Source organism: Procambarus clarkii, chromosome 9 (assembly GCF_040958095.1).
Source record: "Procambarus clarkii isolate CNS0578487 chromosome 9, FALCON_Pclarkii_2.0, whole genome shotgun sequence".
Classification (NCBI taxonomy): domain Eukaryota; kingdom Metazoa; phylum Arthropoda; class Malacostraca; order Decapoda; family Cambaridae; genus Procambarus; species Procambarus clarkii.
Genome location: NC_091158.1, coordinates 45,559,590 through 45,568,462, shown reverse-complemented (window position 1 = coordinate 45,568,462; position 8,873 = coordinate 45,559,590). Strand labels below are relative to the sequence as shown.

Below are 8,873 nucleotides of genomic sequence, written 5' to 3'. Positions count from 1 at the left end.
TGGTTATAGATTAGGAGCTGCCTCGTATGGGCCAATAGGCCTTCTGCAGTTACCTTTGTTCTTATGTTCTTAATTAAGTTAGTCATCCTACGTTGGACACGTTCAAGTGAAATTATATCCATTCTATAGTACGGCGACCAAAACTGAACTGCATAATCTAAATGGGGCTAACCAGAGCTTTATTCTTATGATCCTATGTTCAAACCTGAATCTAAATAATTTATATATATTATGATTAACAGAGGTTCCAGGACTATGTTTTTACATTGAGAGAGATGCTACATGTCTCCTCCCAGTGAGATGTACGTAGGATATAAATTAACTAACATTTGACGTCTTTACATATGACTGTTGACAGCAAGCTGAGGACAGAGATCATTCGCTCCAGAAACGCGTAATAAAACATAAGAAGCAGCTGTCGAAAATATTAGCTCTTGTGAAAGTGGTAGTGACGCATTGAGGACGTTATGTCGCAGGAACATAATACGAAACTATCGAAACTGGACTTCTATCAAATTCTGGGGATAACTATTGATGCCGAGGAAAAGGAGATTAAGAAATCGTACAGACAAAGAGCTCTTAAATGTCATCCGGATAAGAATCCAGATAACCCATTCGCTACTGATGAATTTGACAAACTTAAGAAAATTCTTGAGATTTTGTTAGATCCAGGAACACGTAAAGCATATGACAAGACCCTCAAGAGTCGTAAAGCAGCAGCTGCCAGAGCCCGTGAACATGTTACCAGATCACAGAAACTAAGGTCAGATTTGGAGGAACGGGAACGACGTGTTCAACGCAGTAGGGAACAGCAAGATATGTCAGAAGAAGAACAGTTTCGACGTGAATTGAAAAGATTGGACAAGGAGGGCGAGCAACTTATTTTGGAGGAACTGGATCGAGTAAATAGGGAGGTAGGGGCAGAGCTTTTTCGGAGTTCATCTAAAGTCTCCAAAAGCAGTGAACCTCCAGCTATGGACACACGGGGTCACAAAGTTAAAGTTAAGTGGATGTCAACAGACGATTGGCCAGGGTATTCCCAGCAGGAAATTAACCAACTCTTCTATAAGTGGGGAGACATCAATGCTCTGGTTATGGTGCAGAAAAATAGAAAAGGAACAGCATTAATAGAATATAAGACCAAAAATGCAGCGGATATGGCAGTGCAGTTTGAGAGAGGTCAAACTGGCAAACCAGTAAAAGTTACACACATGTGAGAGGCACCTCACAAAAAGCCTCATATCCTCCAAAAAAAATCCTAAAAATTATGAGTGTAAGGACAAATCCAATTTAAACTTTGAATCTAGTTGTCGTGAATCAGTAGAGAATGTGAGCCAAACCAGTTAAATGTTTCTCAATCAAATTTTATAATAATAAACAAGTTGTTTGATTGCTTTGGATGAAAATAATCTTTTATAATTTGTACAAAAATATATATCTCATGTTGTCTTGATTTGTCCAAGAAACCGACCTTCAAATACTTCTTACTTAGTTTTATTTTCCCATTATGTGTGTTGCATGTCTGTCTGCAGAGGCATACTTCTCTGTTCCTTAGAGAAGGGTGGTAGACACCACAAGAGTGGTAGGTGGGAACTGCTAGAGTGATAGACACTCAGATCCCTACGTCTGGGATACTCTTGGATGTAGGTTCGATTAATATATTCCCCTTTATTATTAATTATTAATTACCCCTCACAGAGCAGCCATGAGACCCCCCATAACAGTAGATCTACTTTTGAAGCGAAGGGGGAAGGTGCGAAATGGACGGCATTTGTGAACACTGGCAGTAAAGGAAATTTCACGAAAAATTCAGCCTTCAACAAGTTGAGACATTTTACCTTAGGAGTTGTGGAAATAATTTGACTGGGCAAAAATTTAATGGGCAAAAGATAGACATCTTGGGACAAGATAACTTTGACATAAGTAAGTTTTCTAGAGACTTTTTAATCGGTATGGATTTCTTGAAAAGATTTGATTACTCCTAGTCTGCACAAAAGTTGCGAGGAACTGCAGATTGTAGCTGGGAAAGATTTTTTATGTTGAAATGGTCGACCATCCTCCATTAGTGGCTTTAATTAAAAGGAAGCAGAAGTATAGCGTAAATTACCCAAAATTACTTTTCATGTCTCTTCCAGACACTAATAAGAGGTCATGTGGGATGTATGCACTGACCAAGCAAAAGTTGCCCACCACATTTTGTAAAATTCATTAAAGTGTCCGTGGGATGTCACATCCTACCAGGAAATACCCTACAGGTGCCTGGAAGATGTCAAGTAATAATTCCTCACCATCTAATTGTGGTGCTTGATTAAGGAGCACTTATTCCAATAAACTCAACGACACTGAAGCCGCTTCCGTCCCGAGAGAGAGGGAGAGACCGTTGTACATCTACGTCCTGTTCTACTGTGGTCACCTGTTGTTTCAGTCTCATCCATCATTACTGTTTTGTGACCTCGAGTTGAAAATTGAGCCGTGTCTCTTTAGCAAGGTTCACCCAGCAGGCTGCAGCCAGCCACAGACTCACCTGTCGGTCGTGCTATCTGGTCGGATAGTTCTATCATTCTTCAGCAGAAACCGGAATGGTGTACAAGAGGACGAGGATTCTCCACATTCTAAAATTTGTGGTCGTCGAAACTACAATCAACTACACGTCACTGGTCTAACAGATTTTTTTTTTAACATTTGTTGTGTAATAATGTTAAAATGTTATGTTTGCTCTATTTTGTTATTGTATTCAATTTCTGAAAAAATTAAGATCTCTGAATACCTAGGAATGTAATTTTGGAAAACCTAAATGTTGAAAACTAGAAATATAGTAGTGAAATTCTATTAAAATGGAAATGTACAATTTTTTCACATGGACCCGTTCTCGAGATAGAGCTCTCTAGTATGAGAGTTATTGCAATGTGTCTAGGACGTAGGCTCTGGAAAATGATAATTGTCATTTTCTTGCTCCGCATTCATTGGTGCAAGAGGGGTTGACAACATTAACTTTATACTCTTAGCTGGAAGTATGTACACATTTTGTTGCTGCGTACTCATTTGAGAACTGTGATATTAAAAGTAGTATTGATAATAAACACATTTGTAAGATTGTCAGAATGTCATTTTGGACATTGATTTTGAATGTTAGGTTTGATAATTAAGTGACATGTGGCAAAAAGTGACCACAGATGGTGACTGGAACACATGAATGAACTTGAAGAGTTCAGTGTTCTTCTCCTGAAGCAGTGAGATTTCAGCATGTATTGGAATTCTTGTGTTACGCGTTCATGACGAAACACGTTGATGGACGTCGATGACCAATGATATTTGTTGGCCAGATTTTGTGATAGTGGTTGCAATATTGAATTTAGTTATATCAATTCTGAGTATTGAATTTTTCTTCCAGGTGTATTGGGAAGATTGCTGGACTATAAACAGCATTACAGTCGGGTGTCAGATAACTGGATTCAGCATTTGAATTATGCCGATTATTTCGATACAATCTGCAGATTTTAAATTCTATAGATAGGGTAGATTTTGAATATTTTTTTGAGGCACTGGTTAAATTTTTATATAAAATAAAGGATTGGGCTGGTACCGCTACCTCAAAGTCGACCAAGGCATTCAATATCCAGGCTGAAGCCTTCCCCAGACCTCCCTACAAGAGGCATCTCGAGTAGTGCCTCCACACACCTTAACTACTTGACGAGTAACTCCCGCGGTAGTAGCAAATCTCAGACCCAGGCGTCACCACTCACCCAGCCCGGCCAAACACCACCCAGGCGTCACCAATCACCCAGCCCGGCCAATCACCGACCCAGGCGTCACCAATCACCCAGCTCGGCCAAACACCACCCAGGCGTCACCACTCACCAGTAGTGTAAACCAGGCCATAACGTGTCCGTTTTGCTTTTCCTAAGGGACACGTTATGGCCCCATGTTTTTTCGTTACCCCGGTGAGATTTAAGGGACACGTTATGGCCCCATGTTTTTTCGTTAGCCCGGTGAGCCATGCACGGGCATTGCTAATGGTCAATGACGTCATCAACTTACCTGGGGATTAAAAGGCCGGCCCCATCATATTTCGCACAGGCATTGCTAATAGTCACCCCGTATTCTTCTTCCCTGAATAAGTCCGTTTTCTGTTATAGTATGTTTATTCCCATTTTTAATGTTTATAGCAAAGGGGGATACAAATGCTGCCTTCTGTCAAGCCTAATGTGCAATGGTGTTAATCATTATAAGCTCGTTTTTCTCAATAAGGTATTGCCGTACGGTTTCCCATTGTCTAAGATCATTTTATAGCTAAGATTACATAATAACATAAGAAATGAGTTCAAACCCTGTTTACAGAACCAGTATTTACCCAGGTCTTTTTCCTAAATCTAAATCTAAAACTTATTCCAATTTATGTCCATTGTTTCATGTTCTGTCTAGTGTTGATAATTTTAATAGTCTATTAATATTCCCCCTTTATCATGTCCATTCATTCACAGCTCTATCATGTCACCTCTATTTCTTTGCCTTTCTAGAGAATGTAATTTTATGTAATGTAATTTAATTCATTGTCAATCTTTCTTCAGAAATTGCTTATTGAGCATAGGGCAAAATAAAAATGAAAACTTACTATCTTTCATTTGTATGAAAACAGTCCCCTGCCAGGCGTGGTGACTTCAATGCGATTTCAGTACTAATCCAATATTACTGTATAAACTATCAGTCTCCTGCCAGGCATGGTGACTTCAGTGCGATTTTCAGTAGTAATCCAATATTACTGCATATATATATATATATATATATATATATATATATATATATATGTCGTACCTAGTAGCCAGAACGCACTTCTCATATATATATATATATATATATATATGTCGTACCTAGTAGCCAGAACGTCGTATTCGGCCTACTATGCAAGGCCCGATTTGCCTAATAAGCCAAGTTTTCCTGAAATAATATATTTTCTCTAATTTTTTTCTTATGAAATGATAAAGCTACCCATTTCATTATGTATGAGGTCAATTTTTTTTTATTTGAGTTAAAATTAACGTAGATATATGACCGAACCTAACCAACCCTACCTAACCTAACCTAACCTATCTTTATAGGTTAGGTTAGGTTAGGTAGCAGAAAAAGTTAGGTTGGGTTAGGTAGTCGAAAAACAATTAATTCATGAAAACTTGACTTATTAGGCAAATTGGGCCTTGAATAGTAGGCTGAGAAGTGCGTTCTGGCTACTAGGTACGACATATATATATATATATATATATATATGACAATGTCAGACCACGGAGGAAAAATGAAACAGGAAATTTCCTTAAGTACTTTCGTATATTAAATACAACTTCAGAAGGTAGTTGGAAAAATTTATGCCTTTCCCACCTAAATTTTACCTAATTTATGCCAATTTCCACCGAATATACCCAAATGTTTTGTATCTTAGCATGGTCAAAGTTCATTTCACCCAAGTTTTTCACCTATTCCATCTTACCTTACACAGCCTTACCTAACCTGACCTAGCATATCCCAAGCTAGATTTGATTAGAGTTCGTGGAAGATAAGGAAAATAAGGTAAATGGTAATTAAATAGTTTTGGTGAGTTATATCCCTTTCTAACTAAGGTTAGGTTAAGGATGGTTAAGTTGAACTGATGTAGAGAAAATTCCCATTATTATCATGTTTTCCATTAACCTTCCTCCCTCAGGTAATAGAGGTTAGGTTGAGGATGGATGAATTATGTGAAATAAAATATGCTACGAGTATGATGCAATGTTGAACCAAGATTCGTGTATCAGAGGTTAGGTCCAGGGAGGTTGGGTTGATGCATAAACAACACCTTCTTCCCATAAATACAATAAATTTGAAGTTTGATAAATGGAGGTTAGGTCAAGGACGGTTGGGTTGTTGCACAAACAACACGTCCTTCCATATTTACGATAAATTTGAAGTTAGAGGAAGGGAGGTTAGGTCCAGGACGGTTGGGTTGATGTGTAAAAACTAAACACATACCCAACACTATATCTACAATATTGAACACAGTTCCAAGTTTTAAAGGAGAGGGGCTCTTAGGTCCATATCCAAAACATCACTTTTCTATGAATATGGTTACAATGTTCAACAAAGAACCTAGCAGGTTAGGCACAGTGCGGATAGGTTCATATCCAAAACTTCAATTTTTGAAGAAAAATAGATAAAATATTCAACAAAGCTCCAAGACTCTTGCAGGTTAGTCACGGGCATTTAGGTTCATATCCAAAAAACATCACTTCTCTGAGTATATGTAGTATCAGAGGCTAGGTCCAGGTTTAGATGGAATGGATGAAAATGTGGGTAAAATGGGTTTTGGCTGTGCTATGATACACAACAATTAGGCATATTTGGTGGAAATTGTCTCCAATTTGATGGCGATAGCTTAAATTAACCCAACTTTAATCAAATCTGCTAGGTCAGGGATAGGTAAGGCTATGTAGGGTAGGTTGGAATATGTGAAAACTCGGGTAAAACGGTCTTTGGCTGAGCTATGTAACAAATCATTTTGGGTATATTGGGTAGAAATTGTCTTAAATTAGGTTGAATTTAGGTGAGTCAGCATAAATTTCACGAACTCTAATCAAATCTAGCTTGGGATATGCTAGGTCAGGTTAGGTAAGGCTGTGTAAGGTAAAATGGAATAGGTGAAAAACTTGGGTGAAATGAATTTTGACCATGCTAAGATACAAAACATTTGGGTATATTCGGTGGAAATTGGCATAAATTAGGTAAAATTTAGGTGGGAAAGGCATAAATTTTGCCAACTATAATCAAATCTGACTTTGGCTGTCAGATTTCTCCTACCCGGCCAGGAGAGGCCGGGTAGGGATGTCTAGGGCAGGTTGGAATAGGTGAAAACTCAGCTAAAATAAACTTTGACCATGCTAAGATACAAAAACATTTGGGTATATTCGGTGGAAATTGGCTTAAATTAGGTAAAATTTAGGTTGGAAAGGCATAAATTTTGCTATCTATAATCAAATCTGACTTTGGATATGCCAGGAGAGAATGGGTAGGGTTGTCTAGGGCAGGTTGGAATAGGTGAAAACTCAGCTAAAATGAGCTTTGGCCGTGCTATGTTCCAAAACATTTTTGGGTATATTTGGTGGAAATTGTCTTAAATTAGGTCAAATTTATATGGGATAACTTAAACTTCGCCGACTTTAACCAAATCTAGGTTTGGATATGCTAGGATAGGTTAGGTAAGGTTGCGTAGGGTACGATGGAATAGGAGAAAATGTAGGTAAAAATGGGCTTTGGCAGTGCTGTGATACAGAACATTTGGATATATTTGGTGGGAATTGCCTTAAATTAGATAGAATTTAGGTGGGATAGCTTAAATTTCGCAGACTTCAACCAAATCTAGGTTTGGATATGGTAGGATAGGTTAGGTAAGGTTGCATAGGGTAGGATGGAATAGGAGAAAATGTAGGTAAAAATGGGCTTTGGCAGTGCTGTGATACGCAACATTTGGGGATATTTGGTGGGAATTGCCTTAAATTAGGTCGAATTTATGTGGGATAGCTTAAATTTCGCAGACTTTAACCAAATCCAGGTTTGGATATGATAGGTTAGGTGAGGTTGTGTAGGGTAGGATGGAATAGGAGAAAATGTAGGTAAAAATGGGCTTTGGTGATGCTATGATACACAACATTTGGGTATATTTGGTGGAAATTGCCTTAAATTAGGTCATATTTAGGTGGCATAGCATAAATTTCGCCAACTTTAACCAAATCCAGGTTTGGATATGCTAGGTCAGGTTAGGTGAGGTTGTGTAGGGTAGTATGGAATAGGAGAAAATGGGCTTTGGCAGTGCTATGTACGCAACATTTGGGTATATTTGGTGGAAATTGCCATAAATTATGTCGAATTAAAGTGGCATAGCTTAAATTTCACCAACTTGAACTAAATCTAGGTTTGATTATGCCAGGTCAGGTTAGGTGAGGTCGTGTAGGGAAGGACATATATAATATCTTAGGGTAATGAACTAGCATGTTTATGAAATAGTGTAAATTTTCCTATTTGGGGTTCGAGCTATATGGCAGACTCATATAATGTATGGACAGAGGCGACATAGGCTTGTATGTGAAGATATGGGATGCTCATATTTAGTTTAGCTAGGTTGAATTTAGTCAAATTTGCGAAGTATATTTTTTATAGATTTAGATGAATTTAAGTTTTAACAAGATGCATTTTGATAAGATATAGCAAATTTGTCTAAAATTATCATAGAAAATACTGACTTCACCTAACCCCACCTGCCCTAACATAACTAAGGCTAGAACAAATAAGTCTGTTAGATGATTTGAATAAATACATAAATATGGGTGGTCTGATTGGAGAGGATGTAACAAGGAAGGTATTAATTAGACATTAAAACAGTGGACATATGTTAGATGAATAGTTTAGCACTAATAATGTTGATATCTTAATGGAAAAAGAGTGTGTTATATATTGAGATAGGAAGTCATATGCACCATTTTTATATGTGAAATTCTGACTTTTGGGGAGTTGGTTAAACTCAGCATATTATAATTAATGTTCTAAATATACCCAGAAAAATATCATGCAAATTGTGTATTGTTTGACCTAGTTGGTTGTGTTTGTACATATATAGCACAATTAATATACTTGTGTATTAATTGTGCAGATTATGTATTTTGCATAAGTTGTATGATTATTGCAATTATGTATTGATTATATTTCTATAAATTGTGTATTGTTTTGTGAAAGTTGTATGTATTAATTGTATATGTTTTTGTATGTGTATTTGCGGAAATTGCTTAGTTGTGTATTTAATGAATATGTGCTAGTTATGTATTGTTCATATTTGGTAAGTTGTGTATTGTTCATAT

The 8,873-nt window shown here is 37.3% G+C and overlaps 1 pseudogene; it reads left to right on the top strand.

The window, feature by feature from the left end:
* The first annotated feature begins 467 nt into the window (after window positions 1-467).
* LOC138362964 (dnaJ homolog subfamily C member 17 pseudogene) lies at window positions 468-1,217 on the top strand (annotated as a pseudogene).
* Window positions 1,218-8,873: the final 7,656 nt, after the last annotated feature.